The 20500-nt window shown below is 48.3% G+C and overlaps 1 protein-coding gene across 8 annotated transcripts in view; it reads right to left on the bottom strand.

Annotated features, from left to right (window-relative positions):
• LOC116942196 (adhesion G protein-coupled receptor L2-like) overlaps positions 1-19903 on the bottom strand; it is a 213143-nt gene extending 193240 nt beyond the window's left edge. For 5 of the 8 annotated variants that reach the window (XM_032953872.2, XM_032953862.2, XM_032953909.2 and 2 more), the window contains exon 1: positions 19448-19903. The gene's annotated coding sequence lies outside the window, so the exon portion shown is untranslated. The remainder of the gene's footprint in view (positions 1-19447) is intronic. The other 3 variants (XM_032953926.2, XM_032953880.2, XM_032953937.2) reach the window with 1 other exon arrangement.
• Positions 19904-20500: the final 597 nt, after the last annotated feature.

Raw genomic sequence — 20500 nt, 5'->3', positions numbered from 1 at the left:
TGTGTGTGGTGTCTGTGGTGAGTGAGTGTGGTGAGTGAGTGTGGTGAGTGTGGTGAGTGTGGTGAGTGTGTGTGGTGAGTGTGGTGAGTGTGTGTGGTGAGTGTGGTGAGTGAGTGTGGTGAGTGTGGTGAGTGAGTGTGGTGTGTGTGGTGAGTGTGGTGAGTGAGTGTGGTGAGTGTGTGGTGAGTGTGGTAAGTGAGTGTGGTGAATGTGTGGTGAGTGTGATGAGTGTGTGGTGAGTGTGGTAAGTGAGTGTGGTGAATGTGTGGTGAGTGTGGTGAGTGAGTGTGGTGAGTGAGTGTGGTGTGTGTGGTGAGTGAGTGTGGTGAGTGAGTGTGGTGAGTGTGGTGAGTGAGTGTGGTGAGTGTGGTGAGTGAGTGTGGTGTGTGTGGTGAGTGAGTGTGGTGAGTGAGTGTGGTGAGTGTGGTGAGTGAGTGTGGTGTGTGTGGTGAGTGAGTGTGGTGAGTGAGTGTGGTGAGTGAGTGTGGTGTCTGTGGTGAGTGTGGTGAGTGAGTGTGGTGAGTGAGTGTGGTGAGTGAGTGTGGTGAGTGTGGTGAATGAGTGTGGTGAATGTGTGGTGAGTGTGGTGAGTGTGGTGAGTGAGTGTGGTGAGTGTGGTGAGTGAGTGTGGTGAGTGTGGTGAATGTGTGGTGAGTGTGGTGAGTGTGGTGAGTGTGGTGTGTGTGGTGAGTGTGTGTGGTGAGTGTGTGTGGTGAGTGTGGTGAATGTGTGGTGAGTGTGGTGAGTGTGTGTGGTGAGTGAGTGTGGTGAGTGAGTGTGGTGAGTGTGGTGAGTGAGTGTGGTGTGTGTGGTGAGTGTGTGTGGTGAGTGTGGTGAGTGAGTGTGGTGAGTGTGTGTGGTGAGTGTGGTGAGTGTGGTGAGTGAGTGTGGTGTGTGTGGTGAGTGTGGTGAGTGAGTGTGGTGAGTGTGTGGTGAGTGTGGTAAGTGAGTGTGGTGAATGTGTGGTGAGTGTGATGAGTGTGTGGTGAGTGTGGTAAGTGAGTGTGGTGAATGTGTGGTGAGTGTGGTGAGTGAGTGTGGTGTCTGTGGTGAGTGTGGTGAGTGTGTGTGGTGTCTGTGGTGAGTGAGTGTGGTGTGTGTGGTGAGTGAGTGTGGTGAATGTGTGGTGAGTGTGGTGAGTGTGTGTGGTGAGTGTGGTGAGTGTGGTGAGTGTGTGTGGTGTCTGTGGTGAGTGAGTGTGGTGAATGTGTGGTGAGTGTGGTGAGTGTGTGTGGTGAGTGTGGTGAGTGAGTGTGGTGTGTGTGGTGAGTGTGTGTGGTGTGTGTGGTGAGTGAGTGTGGTGAGTGAGTGTGGTGAGTGTGGTAAGTGAGTGTGGTGAGTGTGGTGTGTGTGGTGAGTGAGTGTGGTGAGTGTGGTGAGTGTGGTGAGTGTGTGTGGTGTCTGTGGTGAGTGAGTGTGGTGAGTGTGTGGTGAGTGTGGTAAGTGAGTGTGGTGAATGTGTGGTGAGTGTGGTGAGTGTGGTGAGTGAGTGTGGTGTCTGTGGTGAGTGAGTGTGGTGAGTGAGTGTGGTGTGTGTGGTGAGTGAGTGTGGTGAGTGTGTTGCTGAGCTAACAATTGCACAAACGATACAGCGGCGACCAATGGGCAAAGGTGGTTTTCGGATCCTGCCCACTTTTGTGAGACGTTCTTAATTTACAAGCGTCCCCGTTAAAATGCAAATAGACGGGACAGCGCATACGCACGCACAAGTACACGCGCATACAAAGACAGAGATCCCCCGTGTAGCCCGGACAGCCTTGTGGGCCAAGTGCTGCAAGCGAACGCCTATGAATGTGACAAGGTCGTAATTATAATAAATATTGGGCGGTGGGGGTGGGACACATCCACCCCCCCCCCCCAATATTCAAATATGCTCAAAATGTGGTTATGGTTGTACTTTATTAATCCCTAATCTCTGCCATTACCTTACAATGAAACAAGCAAAGGTAAACAAATAAAAACAGAGCAATGTATAATACAACAACGATACACTCTTAGACATTATTGTTGAAAAATAAATGAAAAGTCCATCCTACGTGTTGGTGAATTTTGTAATATTTTAGGCAGGAAATGGCAGGAAATTAGTTTTAAAATTTTGATTTTTTTCTGGGAGAGGTGGGGGGGGGAACCCCCAGACCCCCTGGAAGATTTTGCCCCCCACCCCCAATGTTGACTCCATGGCCACGGCCTTGTTGTGTGGACAGGCGGGAGGCCCAACACCACTCACGTCCGCCTTTGTCTCTCCCCCACCACCCCCACCCCCCACCAGTGGCGACGTGTTCCGCACCGGGTGTACTCGGTTTGAGGCTGAGTGGACCTAGGGGGGGGGCCCGTGCCGGACACGTAGCGCTAAACCACACAGGCGCGCTATACCGCCCACGCGACTTTCATTTACATGCAAGCCTTCGCCTGTGCGCTCAGACAAAGGGAAGAAGGAAAGCCTTAGAGGCAGCGTACGGGCTGGACTAAGAAAGATTGAAAAAAAAACCACGCAACCTCGTGCTGTTAGAGAGCACAGTGCCCGACCGTCTTTGTCTCCCCAATGCTTACACGCTGCAGCGGGTTGGCTTGAGTGGGACCCACCCCCTCCCCCCCCCGACTGAACGCACGTGTGTGTGTGTGTACACACGTGTGTGTGTGTGGTTTGTGTGTGTGTGTACACACGTGTGTGTGTGTGTGGTTTGTGTGTGTGTGTGTACACACGTGTGTGTACGTGTGGTTTGTGTGTGTGTGTACACACGTGTGTGTGTGTGGTTTGTGTGTGTGTGCACACGTGTGTGTGTGGTTTGTGTGTGTGTGTGTACACACGTGTGTGTGTGGTTTGTGTGTGTGTGTACACACGTGTGTGTGTGGTTTGTGTGTGTGTGTACACACGTGTGTGTGTGGTTTGTGTGTGTGTGTGGTTTGTGTGTGTGTGTACACACGTGTGTGTGTGTGGTTTGTATGTGTACACACGTGTGTGTGTGGTTTGTGTGTGTGTGTACACACGTGTGTGTGTGTGGTTTGTGTGTGTGTGTGTGTACACACGTGTGTGTGTGTGGTTTGTGTGTGTGTGTACACACACGTGTGTGTGTGAGTACACGCGCACGTGTGTGTGTACACGTGTGTGTGCACGCGCACGTGTGTGTAGACACGTGTGTGTGTAGACACGTGTGTGTACACGCGCACGTGTGTGTGTACACGGGCACGTGTGTGTGTACACGCGCACGTGTGTGTGTACACGCGCACGTGTGTGTGTAGACACGTGTGTGTGTGTGTACACACACACGCGCACGTGTGTGTGCGTGTGTGTGTACAAACACACACGTTTGTATCCCCCGTGTACTCCCAACACCAACACCTCGTCACCACCACCATCACTGTCACACGCATCCTCGTGACTGTCTCCACCATTAAAGATCGCCGCCTTTGTTCAAGGGCCGAACGATTTTGGGAAATGTACCTAATTGCGAATTTTCTGACAGATATTGCGATTTGATTTGCGATTCAAATTTTTTTAAAGTCAAGCTTCAGTTCAATACTCACTGTGTCACAGATTTAAAACACGTGATGGAGCATTACCACATGGCACCATCAAAATATGAACTCCCTCTGTATGTTCTAATGCAAGGGGGAGAACTTAAAAGATATGAAATGCTTCCAACATGCATTTATAAAAAATGTTTGCATTGAAATAGAACGATAAAAATGTAACAATTGTCAAGTTAAATACATTAAGTTATAATAATAATAAGGAAAAAAAACAATTCCGATAAGAAAGTAAGAGGGACTTTTCAAATCGCAAAAAAAAATCGCAGCCTTTACGATTTGCTCATCGCATTCGTTTCGAATTGCGATTAATCGATTTCGAATCGATTAATCGATTTCAAATCGATTCGTCGTTCAGCCCGAGTATATCGCCTGTAACGAGTCTGTCGGGGCAAGTCACGTGAGCCGAGTATCACCTATTTCAGATACACGAGGGGGTTGGGTGACCAGCACCACGCCCGGCCGCCTTTGTCTCCCCGAGTGGCGATGTTCACGCACCGCGCCAGGCACTCGTTTTGAGGCTGAGTCGCCCTAGGGGAGGCCCAGCAAGGGTTCAGGTAATCTTCACTCGCCGGTGAATGGCCCTGAGCTGGAATCGAACTCGGGGTTTCGTAGCGTGGTGGTGGGTGGGGGGGGGAGTCCTAACATCGCCGCTCACCACTATTTCCACCATCGCTCGCATTAATCACCAAAGCGACGTTCAAATTTGCAACGTTGCCATCAAACATCATCGCAACTGCTGACGTCTGCATCGCCATCACCAAGCACCACCACTGTCAACAAACCAGCACCACCACCACTATCAACACACCAGCACCACCACCACTATCAACCAGCACCACCACCACTATCAACAAACTAGCACTACCACCACTATCAACCAATCAGCACCACCACCACTATCAACAAATCAGCACCACCACCACTATCAACAAACTAGCACCACCACCACTATCAACAAACCAGCAGCACCACCACCATCAACAAACTAACACCACCACCACTATCAACCAGCACCACCACCACTATCAACAAACCAGCACCACCACCACTATCAACCAGCACCACCACCACCACTATCAACAAACTAACACCACCACCACTATCAGCAAACCAGCACCACTATCAACCAATCAGCACCACCACCACTATCAACAAACCAGCACCACCACCACTAACAAACCAGCACCACCACCACTATCAACAAACTAACACCACCACCACTATCAACACGCCAGCACCACCACCACTATCAACAAACTAACACCACCACCACTATCAACCAATCAGCACCACCACCACTATCAACAAACCAGCACCACCACTATCAACAAACTAACACCACCACCACTATCAACAAACCAGCATCACCACCACTATCAACAAACTAGCACCACCACCACTATCAACAAACTAGCACCACCACCACTATCAACAAACCAGCACCACCACCACCACTATCAACAAACCAGCACCACCACCACTAACAAACCAGCACCACCACCACTATCAACAAACTAACACCACCACCACTATCAACACGCCAGCACCACCACCACTATCAACAAACTAACACCACCACCACTATCAACCAATCAGCACCACCACCACTATCAACAAACCAGCACCACCACTATCAACAAACTAACACCACCACCACTATCAACAAACCAGCACCACCACCACTATCAACAAACTAGCACCACCACCACTATCAACAAACTAGCACCACCACCACTATCAACAAACCAGCACCACCACCACCACTATCAACAAACCAGCACCACCACCACTAACAAACCAGCACCACCACCACTATCAACAAACCAGCACCACCACCACTATCAACAAACCAGCAACACCACCACTATCAACAAACTAGCACCACCACCACTATCAACAAACTAGCACCACCACCACTATCAACAAACCAGCACCACCACCACTATCAACAAACTAGCACCACCACCACTATCAACAAACCAGCACCACCACCACTAACAACAATCCAGCACCACCACCACTATAAACAAACCAGCAGCACCACCACCACTATCAACAAACCAGCACCACCACCACTATCAACAAACTAACACCAGCACCACTATCAACAAACTAACAACACCACCACTATCAACAAACCAGCACCACCACCACTATCAACAAACTAACACCACCACCACTATCAACAAACCAGCACCACCACCACTATCAACAAACCAGCACCACCACCACTAACAAACCAGCACCACCACCACCACTATCAACAAACCAGCAACACCACCACCACTATCAACAAACCAGCAACACCACCACTATCAACAAACCAGCAACACCACCACTATCAACAAACCAGCACCACCACCACTATCAACAAACCAGCACCACCACCACTATCAACAAACCAGCAACACCACCACTATCAACAAACTAACACCACCACCACTATCAACAAACCAGCACCACCACCACTATCAACAAACCAGCAACACCACCACTAACAAACCACCACCACTATCAACAAACCAGCACCACCCAGCACTACCACCACCACCACCACCGCTACCATCGTCAGAATCTGCAAACATCATCGTCATCACCAAAACTATCATCTCCATCACCGTTACATTTACTCCAGTATCACCATCATCACCATCACCACCAGTAAAATCACCACCATCATCTTCACCACCACCACCACAATTACTGTGGTCATCACCACGGTGACACCATCATCAACACCATCGCCACTGGGCACACAAATACGCACCCACATATTACAATCATAACCACACAGATGTATGCAAAAACAAATATCCACCCGTATAGCCTTAATATATTGCTGGGGCAAGTGCTGTCTGCGAGCACCTATTAAGGCTAGGAACAGCACACGATGGGGTGGGGTGGCCAGCACCACGCCCCGGCCGCCTTTGTCTCCCCAGTGGCGATGTTTTTTTTTTTTTAACGCACCGCGCACCAGGTTTTAATTTGATGCCGAGTCGACCTAGGGGGAGGACTCGGGACCGGAACTCGGGTCGCCGGGTTCGTAGCGCGGCGCGCTAACCACTACGCCGCCGCTCCCCATTCACACGCAACACAAAGACAAAGATCCCCCGTATAGCCTGTAACAGACTGTTGGGGCAAGTGCTGTTAGCGAGCAGCACCTATAAAGGCCGGCACGGCACACGAGGGGGGTGGGTGGCCAGCACCACGCCCGGCCGCCTTTGTCTCCCCAGTGGCGATGTTTACTACACACCGCACCAGGTGACTAATTTGAGGCTGATTCGACCTAGGGGAGGCCCAGAACCGGTTCAGATAATCGTCACTGGGTGTTGGCCGTGGAGCGGGAATCGAACCCGGGTCGACAGTTTCGTAGCGCAGCGTAGCGCTAACCGCTACACCACCGCTCCCCGCACACACACACGTGCACACGCGCGCGCGCACACACACACGTGCACACGCGCACACACGCACACACACGCACACACACGCGCACACACGTGCACACACACACGTGCACACGCGCGCACACACACACGTGCACACGCGCGCGCACACACGTGCACACGCGCACACACACACACGTGCACACACACACGTGCACACGCGCGCACACACGTGCACACACACGTGCACACGCGCGCACACACACGTGCACACACGCACACACACACGTGCACACACACACGTGCACACACGCGCGCACACACATGTGCTGTAGAATACAGGATGGCAAGACTTGCCCCTCTCTAACCAACCACGTCCATCGCCACAGGAAGCCGTGATCGGAATTTAAACTCCGAGTGCATTTTTTTTGGCGGTGGTGGTGGTGGTGGTTGGGGAGCTCAATTTATTAATTATTTCCCTTTATTATTTTTTTCCCCCCACTTTCATAGCTCGCATCAGTATGCGGCACCCATAGCCTGGTGGACATTGACAAAGATCCCACGGTATAGCCTTCACCGGACGGCTGGGGCAAGTGCTGTCAGCGAGCGCCTATCAAAGGCCGGCGCCGGTACACCAGGGTGTGGGTGTGTGTGTGAGGGGGGGGGGGTGTGAGGTGACAAGCGCCCCACGTCCGGCCGCCTTTGTCTTCCCCCCCCCCCCCCACCGCTGATATTTACACACTGCATATTAAAAAAACAAAAAAAATTTCAGGCCGAGCCGACCTCGGGGGGTCCCAGCACCGATATTGGCCGTGAGCGGGGATCGAAGTGGCCCGGGTTCGTAGCGCAGCGCGCTAACCTTTGCGCCACCGCTCCTCCCCTCGACCCACAGACACGCGCACTGACACAGACGTCAAAAAAAACTACAGCAACAGCAGAAAATAGCAGCAAGCTATATTGCCCACTTAGTGCTAAGAGACGGGATGACATCTGTAAGATTCTTAGCGTTCCGTGTTATTTGCCCGAAGCTCATCGGGGCAGACAGAAGGTGCGCCTGCAGGATATCTTCTCATGCTTCAGCGTTATTAATACAAAGCGCTCGTAGAGCCCGGCTAAGGACATGTTTACGATTAGCGCGGTTCAATGTTAATGCCCGAGGCTCATGGCCAGACTGCGACATCTCTAGGATTCTCAGCGTCCGATGTTCGCATCTGAAACTCGGTACGGCCACACTAAGACACCTTTATGATTCTCAGGGTCCCATGTTAATATTTGAAACTCGGTACGGCCAAACTACGACACATTTAGGATTCTCAGGGTCCATTGTTAATATCTGAAACTCGGTACGGCAAAACTAAGACACCTTTATGATTCTCAGGGTCCCATGTTAATATTTGATACTCGGTATAGCCAAACTACGACACATTTAGGATTCTCAGGGTCCCATGTTAATATCTGAAACTCGGTACGGCCACAATAAGACACATTTAGGATTCTCATGGTCCATTGTTAATATTTGAAACTCGGTACGGACAAACTAAGACACCTTTATGATTCTCAGGGTCCGTTGTTAATATTTGAAACTCGGTACGGCCACACTAAGACACATTTAGGATTCTCATGGTCCATTGTTAATATTTGAAACTCGGTACGGACAAACTAAGACACCTTTATGATTCTCAGGGTCCGTTGTTAATATTTGAAACTCGGTACGGCCACACTAAGACACATTTAGGATTCTCATGGTCCATTGTTAATATTTGAAACTCGGTACGGACAAACTAAGACACCTTTATGATTCTCAGGGTCCATTGTTAATATTTGAAACTCGGTACGGCCACACTAAGACACATTTAGGATTCTCAGGGTCCCATGTTAATATCTGAAACTCGGTACGGCCACACTAAGACACATTTAGGATTCTCAGGGTCCATTGTTAATATCTGAAACTCGGTACGACCACACTAAGACACATTTAGGATTCTCAGGGTCCATTGTTAATATTTGAAAACTCGGTACGGCCACACTAAGACCCCTTTATAATTCTCAGGGTCCCATGTTAATATTTGAAACTCGGTACAGCCACACTAAGACACCTTTATAATTCTCAGGGTCCCATGTTAATATCTGAAACTCGGTACGGACAAACTAAGACACCTTTATAATTCTCATGGTCCCATGTTAATATTTGAAACTCGGTACGGCCACACTAAGACACATTTAGGATTCTCAAGGTCCCATGTTAATATTTGAAACTCGGTACGGACAAACTAAGACATCTTTAGGATTCTCAGGGTCCCATGTTAATATTTGAAACTCGGTACGGCCACACTAAGACACATTTAGGATTCTCAGGGTCCCATGTTAATATTTGAAACTCGGTACGGCCAAACTAAGACACAATTATGATTCTCAAGGTCCCATGTTAATATTTGAAACTCGGTACGGACAAACTAAGACATTTAGGATTCTCAGGGTCCCATGTTAATATGTGAAACTCGGTACGGCCACACTAAGACACTTTTATAATTCTCAGGGTCCCATGTTAATATTTGAAACTCGGTACGGCCACACTAAGACACCTTTAGGATTCTCAGGGTCCCATGTTAATATTTGAAACTCGGAACGGCCAAACTAAGACACCTTTATGATTCTCAGGGTGCATTGTTAATATTTGTAACTCGGGAGGGACAAACTAAGACACATTTAGGATTCTCAGGGTGTAATGTTTACATCTGAAACTCGGGAGGGACAAACTTAGACACCTTTAGGATTCTCAGGGTCCCATTGTTAATATTTGAAACTCGGTACGGCCACACTAAGACACCTTTATGATTCTCAGGGTGCATTGTTAATATTTGAAACTCGGTACGGACAAACTAAGACATCTTTAGGATTCTCAGGGTGCAATGTTTACATCTGAAACTCGGGAGGGACAAACTTAGACACCTTTAGGATTCTCAGGGTCCCATTCTTAATATTTGAAACTCGGTACGGCCACACTAAGACACCTTTATGATTCTCAGGGTGCATTGTTAATATTTGAAACTCGGTACGGCCACACTAAGACACATTTAGGATTCTCAGGGTCCCATGTTAATATTTGAAACTCGGTTCGGCCACACTAAGACACCTTTATAATTCTCAGGGTCCCATGTTAATATTTGAAACTCGGTACGGCCACACTAAGACACTTTTATAATTCTCAGGGTCCCATGTTAATATTTGAAACTCGGTACGGCCACACTAAGACACCTTCATGATTCTCATGGTCCCATGTTAATATTTGAAACTCGGTACGGCCATACTAAGACACATTTAGGATTCTCAGGGTCCATTGTTAATATCTGAAACTCGGGAGGGACAAACTAAGACACCTTTATGATTCTCAGGGTCCCATGTTAATATTTGAAACTCGGTACGGCCACACTAAGACACCTTTATGATTCTCAGGGTCCCATGTTAATATCTGAAACTCGGTACGGCCAAACTAAGACATTTAGGATTCTCAGGGTCCCATGTTAATATCTGAAACTCGGTACGGCCACACTAAGACACCTTTATGATTCTCAGGGTCCCATGTTAATATCTGAAACTCGGTACGGCCAAACTAAGACATTTAGGATTCTCAGGGTCCCATGTTAATATCTGAAACTCGGTACGGCCACACTAAGACACCTTTATTATTCTCAGGGTCCCATGTTAATATCTGAAACTCGGTACGGACAAACTATGACACATTTAGGATTCTCAGGGTCCCATGTTAATATTTGAAACTCGGTACGGCCACACTAAGACACTTTTATAATTCTCAGGGTCCCATGTTAATATTTGAAACTCGGTACGGCCACACTAAGACACATTTATGATTCTCAGGGTCCCATGTTAATATTTGAAACTCGGTACGGCCAAACTAAGACACTTTTATAATTCTCAGGGTCCCATGTTAATATTTGAAACTCGGTACGGCCACACTAAGACACCTTTAGGATTCTCAGGGTCCCATGTTAATATTTGAAACTCGGTACGGCCAAACTAAGACACCTTTATAATTCTCAGGGTGCATTGTTAATATTTGTAACTCGGGAGGGACAAACTAAGACACCTTTATGATTCTCAGGGTGCATTGTTAATATTTGTAACTCGGGAGGGACAAACTAAGACACATTTAGGATTCTCAGGGTCCCATGTTAATATCTGAAACTCGGTACGGCCACACTAAGACACCTTTATGATTCTCAGGGTCCCATGTTAATATCTGAAACTCGGTACGGCCAAACTAAGACATTTAGGATTCTCAGGGTCCCATGTTAATATCTGAAACTCGGTACGGCCACACTAAGACACCTTTATTATTCTCAGGGTCCCATGTTAATATCTGAAACTCGGTACGGCCACATAAAGACACCTTTATGATTTTCAGGGTCCCATGTTAATATCTGAAACTCGGTACGGACAAACTATGACACATTTAGGATTCTCAGGGTCCCATGTTAATATTTGAAACTCGGTACGGCCACACTAAGACACTTTTATAATTCTCAGGGTCCCATGTTAATATTTGAAACTCGGTACGGCCACACTAAGACACATTTATGATTCTCAGGGTCCCATGTTAATATTTGAAACTCGGTACGGCCAAACTAAGACACTTTTATAATTCTCAGGGTCCCATGTTAATATTTGAAACTCGGTACGGCCACACTAAGACACCTTTAGGATTCTCAGGGTCCCATGTTAATATTTGAAACTCGGTACGGCCAAACTAAGACACCTTTATAATTCTCAGGGTGCATTGTTAATATTTGTAACTCGGGAGGGACAAACTAAGACACCTTTATGATTCTCAGGGTGCATTGTTAATATTTGTAACTCGGGAGGGACAAACTAAGACACATTTAGGATTCTCAGGGTGTAATGTTTATATCTGAAACTCGGGAGGGACAAACTTAGACACCTTTAGGATTCTCAGGGTCCCATTGTTAATATTTGAAACTCGGTACGGCCAAACTAAGACACCTTTATGATTCTCAGGGTTCAATGTTCGCACAGGCATCTGAAAATCTCGCGACAGCCAGCCCGAGAGACCTCGGGTTGATAATTTCACTCCTCCGGACAAACCACGAGCACACTGGCAAGAAGCTTTGCAATTGCCGTATCGCACGAGGAGCAACAGGCCCCATCGTTGCATGACATGAAGTTCCTTGGGCTCCTAAATTGAAATTGAAACCGAATACATACGCATGTACGCACGTCTGCGGCATAAATACTGCACGCGCACGTTTAAATATTCATAACGTGGAGATATTTATATTTTCGAAAATAAAGACACAAATATACCATGCATAAAATATCATAATGAATAAGTGAAGTGCGTGCGCAGACATACAGGAGATAGATCAATTAAGAAGTGCATTATTAAGCACAAGAAATCATTATGGCTGTGTGGGTGTCTCTCTCTAGGGGGGTCATAATGGCTGTGTCAGACACACTAGGGCCGCTGCTGCTGAGAACCCGAGTTCAAGCCCGAGGTCTGGGACTCTCTCTCCGTGTTACTTCCGAGGACCTGGGGTCAAGACCCAGATCTGTTTCGCTCTCTCTCTCTCTCTAGGGGTGCATAATGGCTGTGTCGCTGTTACCGAGTTAATACTTCTAAATATCTGGGTTCAAGCTCTGGAACAGGTTATCTTTCTGATGTTTCAGAATGGCTGTGTCAGACACACTAAACCAGCACTGTCAAAGCACGTGGGTCCAAGCCCCGAGTCCTGAGTGTCTCTTTATTTCTCTTTCTTAACGGGTTCATAATGGCCAAGCCAGGCGATTGAAGCCAGTATCTCTGAAATCCTTGGGTTCAATCCCTGTGTCGGTCACGAGGTTCACAATGACCGTGGCAGTTCGCAGCACCGGAGGAAGGTGGCTGTGAACTAACTGCGACTGCTGAAACTGCTTGTCAGAGAAACTCAGGTTCGATTCCCATCCGTGAATTGTATCCAAAATATACAACACGGCAGGACGATGCCAATGATGACGGTTACTCATCAGCATAATCATATAAAATCAGCCGTGATCAATCCACTGCTAGATGAAGGCCTCCGCCCCTCTACCGCGTCTGTCACTGGGCTTGATTGGCCATACTTCACCATGCTGACCAGTGTGGGTTGATGAACGAACACATAAAAAACACGAACGCTACTTCTAATAATCATCATAACGATGACGACGACGACGACGACGACAATCAGTGCACCAAGATAAACAGGAGGAGGGCAAAGCGAGGCGCGTGTGCTCCCGCGTTTCCGTAAACTGTTTGCACAGTGTATAATTATGCGTTTGTAGATTCAATTACCATTTAAGCGGGGTTGTTGTAATTCGTTTGCCAAGAGTGAGCGAACGGAGCGTGCGAGCGCAGGCTCGTCGTAGTCGTCACGCGGCGGCGAGACGGGCAGAATTCAGAGATGGCGGCGGTGGCGATGATGATCGGTGCTTTCATTTTTTTTTTTTAAAACCTTCGCCCTTAATGGTTTCGTCTCCATCCCCTCCCGCCCGCCGTGCAATTTAGTCGCCATCGGCGTCGCACGACAAACAATCCGTTCGGGTGCATGTATGTTGAACGTCTTTCGCACGTGGCCAACCGTGCTAATCCCAGAGCAGTGTGACCCTTCCGCGTTGAATTGCCCCACGGAAGTGGATATCACAGAGCTACTCCTGAGGTCCCCTTCAAGTGACCTGTTCTTTAAAAAAAATATATATATATCACACACACCATTGTTATAATTTTCCCCGGAATTGTACCACTAATTGCGCAATCAACGTCACATCACGCAAACGAACGATCCCATTCGGATCTCTGGCAGAGCGGCGTGGCCCTTCCGTGTCGAACAGGCCCCGTGGAAGTGGATATCACAGAGCTACTTCTGAGATCACCTCCAAGTGGCCACCGTTTCACACGGAAAGGGGCAGCACTTTCCCACCGAATGCCATATTCGCCTCCGATAGGCGAGGTTGGCTACGCACAGTGCGAATTAAGTTCAACACACAATACATAATAGTCAAGCCAATATTTTTGTCAATTCTCAGAAGCTGGAATTTCACCAAATTTAGTGCAGAACCACATTTAACGTGATGGGTTTTTTGTGTGTGTGTGTGTGCAGTCACAGGTGACGGTGCTGAGACCATCAAGCCCCCTACACTCGATAATGTGCTTTAATGAAACCGGGCTTCGAACCGAGGACTTTCCACAGTCGTGCCGTGTACAATGTGCCTTCTTGACTACCCCCGTTACCCTTGCAAATAAGATGTTCCGTCTCAAGACTTTTCAGGTGAACTATGTACATAAATAAATAGCACATTTATCTGGCACGGATACTTCACACCGCTACCTACCCCGAGTGAACAGGCCTTACTAGGCGCTTGCTACCAACGCGAGTCAGCACAGGACACACAGCTGAATGGGGGCGTTTGTGTTTAGCTCGTTGTGTGTGTGTGTGCGTATATATAGGGAAGATAAAGGAGTGTGTGGTGTATTTTACATATATATTAAAGGTCAAAAATGATCAAACGGGCCATTATTAGTAAGGACAGATGAATATTGTTTTGGTGTAAGCGTCATCCATCACATCCAAACGTGACGGATCACGGCGGCCAATGCCTTTGACTCCGCCACACCTCGCCATCGCTTGCTTGTGCCAGATCCGCGTAGCCGCTGGACAGTCAGCGCCTGACCTTCAAGGACCGCTCTTACAGTCGCCCCCAGTACACATACAACGTTGCGCATGTAGCTGCAACTGTTGGACCAACGTTGGCGTGACATTGGTCCGACGTTTTATGTTTACTGAGTCATCACCACCACCAGTTGTAACCATCTGGCTTCAGGACTTCCCCTTGTTACACGGTTAAACAAAAAAAAAACTAAACTATTTTAATTTGACCAGGTGTAAGGCCCAACTGCGCTATGTAGCTCTTTCTCAGAAGCGGCCTGGCCACAAGCGATAGCTCCATGACGTGGCTTATCATCACGTGGAAACGTATAGCAGCCAAATAATCTAAACGCACGCCGATTATAAATGTGGGGGGAAAAACCTGAGGTTCCTGGAGAAAAATCCACGCGACCATGGGGAGAACACGCAAACCCCAAATATACAGCAGCAGCAGGCATCGACTGGGTCGGGATCGAACCCACGACACCTCCTGCATACCAGGCGAGGGAGTTAACATCTCCTAGCCACCGTGGCACCCCACCACGGAAAAGGAGGAGTGGGAAGAGAGAAGTGAAAGAATGATACATATGAGGAAAAGCAATGGAAGGCGCGGGGACAAAAACGAGAGCATAGGGTCAGGAAAGATGAGGATAGCGAGGCAGAAGCTACATCAGGGCCTCGACGCTGCTACATGGAGTAGTGGGAGGGGAGGATGCCGCGGTGACGAGATTTTAACTACCTCGCCCTGTATACAGGAGGTCGTTGCTTTGATCCAGACCCCGAGTTTGCATGTTCTCCACGTGGCCCCGAGGGTTTTTTCTCCGGTTTTCCCGCTCCGCATTTAGAATCAACATGCACTGCAGAGTATTTGGCAGCTATACGTTTCCACGTGAAAAGCCACGTCGCTGAGCTATCGTTTGTAGCCAGGTCGCTTCTGAAAAAGAGACACTCTGTGGGCCCTGACCTGGTAATATAACAGTGTAGTTGAGTTACTTTATTCGAAATGGTGGGGAGAGAGCGGGGGGGGGGGGCACACACAAGTCACGTGATTTACGGGAGACTTCAGCCGATTTAGATAAAATAGATAAAGTCACGTGCTTTACGAACGGCTTGAGCCGAGTTAGATATAGAGATATTGATGGGATGCCACCATGTCGAAAATATAAGCAGGTTTGGGCCTGGATAATGTTTAGATAGAGATACGCTAAACTCTAAAAAAACTATTTTTTATTTTACCAGGTGAGGCCCAACTGAGCTACGTAGCTCTTTTTCAGAAGCGGCCTGGCCACAAATGAGAGCTCGACAAAATGGTTGATTACCACGTGGAAACGAACAGGAGCCCAATACTCTCCAAACGCGCGACGTTGACTCTAAATGTGGAGGGAAGGGAAAAACCCGGAGGGTCCGGAGAAAAATTTCACGCGACCACGGGGAGAGAGAAAGAGAGAAGTGAGAGTGAGAGAGGCACTTGCCCAAAAAAACACTCCAAATATTCAGCAAGCGTCAGGGTTCGGGATCGAACCCACGACCCTCCTGCACACCGGGCGAGGTAGTTAACATCTCCTGGCCACCGTGTTAATGCGAGGCCACCATGACGAAAGCTAAGCTAATAAAATAACACAATAATGTTATTTTATTTTATCAATTTATTATTTTATTCTCATTCTACGTGACTTTACCGAAAGAACCAAAGAAGATGAATCATTGCAGTCACGAAAGCTTTAAATCGAAATGTAATTTTTTGCACGGCAAGTGAGCTGTGACGTCAAATCTGTCACGTGACCCGCGCGTATGGGAAGCGTAACGCGTTGTAGTGTAGCGGTTAGCGCGCCGCGCTACGAACCCGGCGACGCGAGTTCGATTCCCGCTCACGGCCACCACTGGGGACGATTATTTTTTTTCTACCGATCCTGGGCTTCCCCTAGGTCGACTCAGCCTCAAACGAGTAACTGGTGTGGTGTGTGAACATCGCCACTTGGGGAGACAAAGGCGGCCGGGCGCGGTGAATCCAAAGTCCCGGGCGAATCCGGGTAGTAAAGCTAGTACCTAATAAATGAAATAAAATTAAATGCAACTGAGAGCATCCTTGAAAAGTGCTTGGATGGAATGGTGCACCACCGTGTAAAGTATAAGAACGGCAAAATTTCGATTGAGAGCTTTCGTGACTGCAAGGATTCATCTTCTTTGGTCCTTTCGGTAAAGTCACCACGTGGAATGAGAAAAATAATAATAAAATAAGACAATTCTCACGACGTTTCGGCCACAACACAAGTAGCCTTCTTCAGGTGAAAGACTACTTGTGTTGTGGCCGAAACGTCGCGAGAATTTCATTGTCTTATTTTATTTTATTGTTCTCATTCTACGTGACTTTACCGAAAGAACCAAAGAAGATTTAAGAACGGCTGTTCATATACTCGATATAGACTGCAGGGAGAGAGATAGAGAGAGAGAGCGCGCGCACACAGCTGCTTTTGGTACAGGAGTAAGTACTTCTATGGCTCCAACGCGTCCTAAGTGACCCGTCCCTTCTCCGAGTCGCGGTCAAATGAATCCCCAACTCATGAGGTTGACCCCCAGAAATCCAGCAGAGGATTTGGCGAAAGGGGAGCTCTGATGGATTGCCCCTACGCGACAATGAACTCTGGCGAGGTGGGGAGAAAAACCGCAGACGTTTGCGAATTTGCGGGGGGGAGGGGGAGGGGGGAGCCCCCCCCCCCCCCCATTTGTTTGCGAGCACCTATTATGGCTTGCGATAAGTCACACGCGTACACACACGTGCGCAAAGGCAAAGACCCCCTCCCCACCCCGCCGTGTAGCCTGTAACAGACTGTTGGGGCAAGTGCTGTTAGCGAGTAGCAGCACCTATGAAGGCTACCGGCATTGTGGTACCACGAGAGGGTTGGGTGGCCAGCACCACGCCCCGGCCGCCTTTGTCTCCCCCGGTGGCGATGTTTACGCATCGCATCACACCAGGTACTCATTTGAGGCTGAGTTGACCTAGGGGTTGCCCAGGTCCGCGGTTCAGACCGCATGCCTCGAGCGCTCCCAACATACTTACACACACACACGTACAACAACAAATGCACGTATCCCACGTACCGTATATATTACATCACGCATTCAAAGATACGCACCGATAAACAATCGCATACCGCAAATACACACACACGCGCACGTGTACACGCATAATAACAATCTTTATTCATACCGGAGGAATCCGATGAGCTATAAAGCTCTTTTTCACACGTGTAAAAAATACGCACAAAGCACACACACACAAGGTATACATTCACATACACACACACATAGAGACAAATATGGTACATTCAAAGACAAAGACCCCGTCGTTATATGCATGTAGAATACACATCGTATGGGCAAAATGTTGTCAGACGACACAATTTTTTTTGTTAAAAATGTTATAAGACAAAAGACGCACAAAGACAAAGTCCCCCCGTGTAGCACCCACAGAGGTGTTGGGCCAAGGTGCCGTTAGCGGCTGCAGGAGCGGCAGCACCACTGTGGGCTGGCACACGAGGGCTGTGGGGTTTGGCCAGCGCCGCGCACGGCCGCCTTTGTCTTCCCCAGTGATAAATGTTTACCACGCAATCGCACCACGTCCACCAAAGACAAAACGACGCAACAAAAGAAAACCAAGAAACGACGTACGGAACGTAGTAAAGAGAAAGAACCCTCCACCCCCGGTATAGGCTCTATAGGCGGTTGGGGGCAAGTGCTGTTTGCGAGCACCTATTAAGGTTATAACTGGAAATAGTCACAAACACAGCGACATGTATTCACACAAAGACAAAGATCCCCCGTGTAGCCTTAACATCATGTTTGAGGCAAGTGCTGTTTGCGAGCACCTATTAAGGTTATAACTGAAAATAGTCACAAACACAGCGACATATATTCACACATAGACAAAGATCCCCCGTGTAGCCTTAACATCATGTTTGAGGCAAGTGCTGTTAGCGAGCACCTATTAAGTCGAGAACGGCACACGAGGCGCTGGGGTGGCCAACACCACTCCCGGCCGCCTTTGTCTCCCCCAGTTACCACCTCTCCCCCCCCCCACCGGAACGTGAATAAGATACGCACGAAATATCCACATTCATCATACATTCACACGCATTCATTATATAAACACACACACACACAAACACGGGCCTGCGTGTGCAAGCACACGTTAAAGGAACTGAACGTTGTTGTTGTTGTTCAGACAATACGCAACGCATCTTCAACATCACCCGATTGTATATCACCGAAGATGTAGTTGTTGTTGTACACATTACACACGACCTGCCATGAATATACACAGCCTGCGGTATCGACTGTACGATCCGTAACAACAGTAATGTGTGTATACGCCGTAGTGTATAATGTCGAAGACTGCATTTACTATAACCGACGCAAGTGTACAACACTCAAGCGCATGACACCCACCTACACAGGCTACACGTACGATATCCGCACGAGACTCTCATTGTGCACGATCTGTAACGCAGTCTATAATAATAATATAGACTCACATGCACCATGGCCAACACGACGATCTAAAAATACAGTCTATACTGATATAGACTGCATGCACTGTGGCCAACACAATAGTGTACATCGCTCACTCGCATCACACACACACACAAATCTGTAAGAACAGAGTCGATCGTAAATCCTGCGCGTTACCAACCAAGAACACATCGCTCGCTCGCTCACTCGCGTTACACACCAGCTGCAAATCAATACAGTCTACAACAATGTAATGATATAGACTGTCTATGATAATATAGACTGTGCGAGGAGATGCGTAGTCGAACCGCGTGCACAAGAACCCACCTGCGTTGTCGGACTCGCTTGAGGATCCCTTTAAATCACCGACGAGAGAGAGAGAGAGGACACCCGCCTACCAAACCCGCGCACGTTTTGATTCTTCACACACGCAGCACGCGAAAAGAGTCGACTAAATTAAAGAGAGCTCGATTTATTCTCGATATTGTTCGAGCAGGTTTCTTAAATAAAGATGTTATTCCTCGTACCAGCTGCCGGGGTGATCTCAGAAGAACCCGAAACCCGAAAATAATAATAATAACAATAACAAAGATGATCAATGTATTCCTAGATAGCGACTACAAAGAGAAGCAGCGCCTTCGTCGAGTTCGTAACTGTTGTTGAATGCGTTTGCCGCGACTTTGCAGAGACTCCCTTTGGATACACTGCCCGCCTCTTTGCCGTCTGTCTCTGTCTGTGTGCTGGTGGTGGAGGAGGAGGAGGAGGAGAGAGAGGGGGAGGGGAGAGTGGTGGTGGTGGCGGTGGTGGAGGAGGAGGAGGGGGCAGTGCGTGTGAGAGACGGAGGGGATGGGAGAATTCGGAGGAGTGGCGTGGAGGCGCGGCAGACGGAATGGAGAGGGAGGAGGATGGTTGGCTGGTGGTGATGGTGGTGGTGGTAGGAGGGGGTGGGAAAGAGAGCAATAGGTAGAAGAGAGTGGAAGGCGAGAGAGAGAGAGAGGGGAAGGGGGAGAGATTGAGAGGAGGAAAAAAGAAAGAAGGAGCGGTGACGGATGGGGAAATATGGAGGTGGTTGGAGGAGAAAGAGGAGGCAAGAATCAGAATCTTTATTTAGACCGGAGGAGGAAATCCGATGAGCTATAAAGCTCTTTATCATAGGTGTAAAACATAGGTGTACAACAACAATCACAGACACAAAAACTACAGCGGTGCAAAGTATAAGAAATGTAAACCAATAACTTAAAAAAATAAACTATTTATTTTTTAAATCTTAACAGGTAAAGCCCGTTGAGTTATTAAGCCATTAGGTTGTAGGTGGTTTCGGGGGGGGGAAGGGAGGTTAGAGGAGAGATTGTGGGGAGGGAGATGGATTGCAAAATGTTG

This window comes from Petromyzon marinus, chromosome 1 (genome assembly GCF_048934315.1).
Source record: "Petromyzon marinus isolate PM22_M1 ecotype Great Lakes invasive population chromosome 1, UKy_Petmar_22M1.pri1.0, whole genome shotgun sequence".
In the NCBI taxonomy this organism is placed as follows: Eukaryota; Metazoa; Chordata; class Hyperoartia; order Petromyzontiformes; family Petromyzontidae; genus Petromyzon; species Petromyzon marinus.
The sequence above is the reverse complement of the archived record's forward strand: the minus strand, read 5'-3'. Positions and strand labels throughout refer to the sequence as shown.